The sequence below is a fragment of the Oncorhynchus tshawytscha genome, linkage group LG13 (assembly GCF_018296145.1).
Source record: "Oncorhynchus tshawytscha isolate Ot180627B linkage group LG13, Otsh_v2.0, whole genome shotgun sequence".
Lineage (NCBI taxonomy): Eukaryota > Metazoa > Chordata > Actinopteri > Salmoniformes > Salmonidae > Oncorhynchus > Oncorhynchus tshawytscha.
The window spans coordinates 18,355,001-18,358,829 of NC_056441.1; the positions used below are offsets into that span (position 1 = coordinate 18,355,001).

At 45.8% G+C, this 3,829-nt stretch overlaps 1 long non-coding RNA gene across 1 annotated transcript; it reads left to right on the forward strand.

Annotated features, from left to right (window-relative positions):
- The first annotated feature begins 2,149 nt into the window (after positions 1–2,149).
- Positions 2,150–3,495, forward strand: LOC121838992. Its single transcript, XR_006078520.1, has 3 exons — positions 2,150–2,352; positions 2,572–2,624; positions 3,306–3,495. It is a non-coding gene; the product is annotated as an uncharacterized LOC121838992 (long non-coding RNA).
- Positions 3,496–3,829: the final 334 nt, after the last annotated feature.

Here is a 3,829-nt window from a genome sequence, read left to right on the forward strand (position 1 = left end):
AGAAAGAAAATGAAAGAGAGAGAGAAAAAAATAACATTATAGGGTCAAAGTAATAACCCTTGACCTTCATTCCAGCTGCATTCTGGGCGAGTGTGCCAGACCACACTAAGGGCAAAGGTCACAGTTCATCGAGGCCATTATGCGCTACTATACCTCCATCCCTCTATACATACAGTGCATTCGGAAAGTATCCAGACCCCTTGACTTTTTCCACATTTTGTTACAGCCTTATTCTAAAATGTAATACATTGTCCACCCCCCATATATCCACACAATACCCCACAATGACAAAGCAGAAACAGCTTTTTATTAAAAATATCAAACTGAAATATCACATTTACAGAAGTATTCAGACTCTTGTACTTTGTTGAAGCACCTTCGGCAGCGATTACAGCCTCAAGTCTTCTTGGGTAAGAAGGTACAAGTTTGACACACCTGTATATTTGGGGAGATTCTCATTCTTCTCTGCAGATCCTCTCAAGCTCTGTCAGGTTGGATGGGGAGTGAGAGAAAGATCTGGGGAAGGGTACCAAAAAATGTCTGCAGCATTGATGGTCCCCAAGAACAGATCTGTGCCTCAACACAATCCTGTCTCTGAGCTCTACAGCCAATGCCTTCGACCTCATGGCTTGGTTTTTGCTCTGACATGCACTGTCAACTGTTGGGCTTTATATAGACAGGTGTGTTCCTTTCCATGTCCAATCAATTGAATTTACCACAGGTGGACTCCAATCAAGTGGAAATAGGATGCACCTGAGCTCAATTTCGGGTCCCATAGCAAAGGGTCTATTTATGTATTAATGTATTTATGTTTATTTATTTTTATGCATTTGCAAACATTTCTAAAAACCTGTTTTTGCTTTGTCATGAGGGGGTATTGTGTGTAGATGGATGAAATGTTTTATTTATTTAATACATCTTAGAATAAGTCTGTAACTACTAAAATATGGAAAAGTGAAGGGGTCTGAATACTACAACTATCCCTCCATACCTCCATCATTCTACCTCTATCCCAGCCAGACAGACAGACAGACAGACAGACAGACAGACAGAGACAGACAGACAGACAGACAGACAGACAGACAGACAGACAGACAGACAGACAGACAGACAGACAGACAGACAGACAGAGTGTATTGTAGTGTATCTATCCAAGGCGGTTTGAAGTTGACCAGAATTTTTATCCGACATTAAGTAATTAACCTTATTTATCTACCACAGAACAACTCACGGCCAATCAGAGAGAGGTGAATGAAAAAAAGACAAGTGTCACTGTTTCTGGAGTGTGACGACCTATGCTGGTATCCCTCTGAGCTCGCAATTATCTGAATGTTCTAATTGACTTTAATTGGTCATAATTGGCTTAAATTATGTTTAATTGGCTGTAATTGTGATAATCTGACCCTAGATCAGAGGTCCGGGGTCCTGTGTGGGTTGTGAGTGAGTATTCCCTTGCCCTGTCACTGACCCAAGACAGATGGATCAAACACACAATTCTGATCCACTGTTGATTGCTACAGTTGTTGCATTTGTTTGTGTATGTGTGTGCGTGTGTTGTAGTGAGTTTTCTGGCATACTCTTGCCTTTACATTCATAACAGCATCTGAAAGCATAAAAAGTTGAGTCTGTTCTGCTTCAGTTGTTAAGGGAATTGTTGAACCCATATCCAGAAAATTACAATGGCACTGTTATACTTGTACTCCCATGCACATGCACATGCACACGCACGCGCACAAACACACAAACTCACTTTGAATCTGGGGAGGGTTAGAGATGGCAGGAGAGATTCAAAGTAAACAGTAATGTAATACAGTACTGATTTGAATCTCATTTTCTTGCTCAAAGCCGCTGAATTCCTAATTGTGCGTGAAGCTGTCCAGAAGTCATACAGAATTATAATATCCCTGACAGAAAGAGAAACGTGATGCTACACCACCTCTAATTTGATCTGACGAAAGGAGGGAGGAGGGGTGAGGAGGGAGAGAGGGGACTGATGTGTTTGTATTGGAGATGGAAACCACTCATGGTATCACACACACACACACACACACACACACACACACACACCTCTCTTTCTCTTTCTCCCTCTCCCCAATCACTTTCGTTCATTCTCACATTTCCCCTTTTTCTCGGTCTGTCGTTGGCTGGACATGCAGATGGGAGCGATTATCTCATAATAATAAACCGTGGGAGGAACAAGACGAGCGGGAGGAGAGGGAGAAGAAAGAAAGAGGGTCTCTGCGGAGTAGCTCATGGGCCAACACACGTGTCACTCTGGCCCGGCACGGATCAACGCCAACGTTCATTCCCATCATCCTGATGTCTTGGACCTCCATCGGAACGCCGGGAATGGTGTGTGGAACACAGAGTCTTTTCCCAGGATATAGAGTTCTATTCCCCCAGCTTGATCTAGCGTCTTTGATCAAATATCAAATATTCATCGATTTTGATTTGCCAATTCGATTTTGGGGTTTGCAGTTTTGCAGGTGCTGTTCAAAGAAGTGTCAACTGAATCTTACAATATACAGCTGTTTTTTCTTCCTCCTTTCACTCTGTTTGTCTCTCTTTCAGCACGGAATCATGTCACACATTTAAACAAGTTCTGATTTCATTCAGACACTCTGGTAAGAGCAAAATACACATCCTTCTCTCCTTCCTCCTCTTTCTCCTTCCTCCTCTTTCTCCTTCCTCCTCTCTCTCCTTCCTCTTCTCTCTCCTTCCTCCTCTCTCTCCTTCCTCCTCTTTCTCCTTCCTCCTCTCTCTCCTTCCTCTTCTCTCTCCTTCCTCCTCTCTCTCCTTCCTCCTCTTTCTCCTTCCTCCTCTCTCTCCTTCCTCTTCTCTCTCCTTCCTCCTCTTTCTCCTTCCTCCTCTCTCTCCTTCCTCCTCTTTCTCCTTCCTCTTCTCTCTCCTTCCTCCTCTCTCTCCTTCCTCCTCTCTCTCCTTCCTCCTCTTTCTCCTTCCTCCTCTCTCTCCTTCCTCTTCTCTCTCCTTCCTCCTCTTTCTCCTTCCTCCCTCTCTCTCCTTCCTCCTCTTTCTCCTTCCTCCTCTTTCTCCTTCCTCTTCTCTCTCCTTCCTCCTCTTTCTCCTTCCTCCCTCTCTCTCCTTCCTCCTCTTTCTCCTTCCTCTTCTCTCTCCTTCCTCTTCTCTCTCCTTCCTCCTCTCTCTCCTTCCTCTTCTCTCTCCTTCCTCCTCTCTCTCCTTCCTCCTCTCTCCTTCCTTCTCTCTCAGCCAGATGTGTTTCTGTCAGTGTGATTATGGTTTGGCAGTAACTATGTCTCTTACGCTGCCTCCTCTCACTCACACAGTGTGTTTAACATCTGCCCGTGGGCCTGAACCTCTCAGCACCCACTGCAGTCTGTCTGTCAGCCATTACGACACTACCACAGTCGCACAGAAAGCACCCCACCAACCACTCACCCCCTGCAACTGCTCAGCTATGACAGAGACAGGGCAGTAAACTGAGGTACAGTTAAACCATGACCACGACACAGCACTTTGACAGACATGTAGCCACTGAGAGAGAGAAAGAAGGGTTGGGGGACAGAGGAGGAGGAGGAGGGGTCAGGAACAGTAGAGGAGGAGGAAGGGTCAGGAACAGTAGAGGAGAAGGGGTCAGGAACAGTGGAGGAGGAGGGGTCAGGAACAGTAGAGGAGGAGGGGTCAGGAACAGTGGAGGAGAAGGAGGAGGGGTCAGGAACAATAGAGGATGAGGGGTCAGGAACAGTAGAGGAGGAGGGGTCAGGAACAGTAGAGGAGGAGTGGTCAGGAACAGTAGAGGAAGAGGGGTCAGGAACAGTGGAGGAGCAGGAGGAAGGGTCAGGACCAGTAG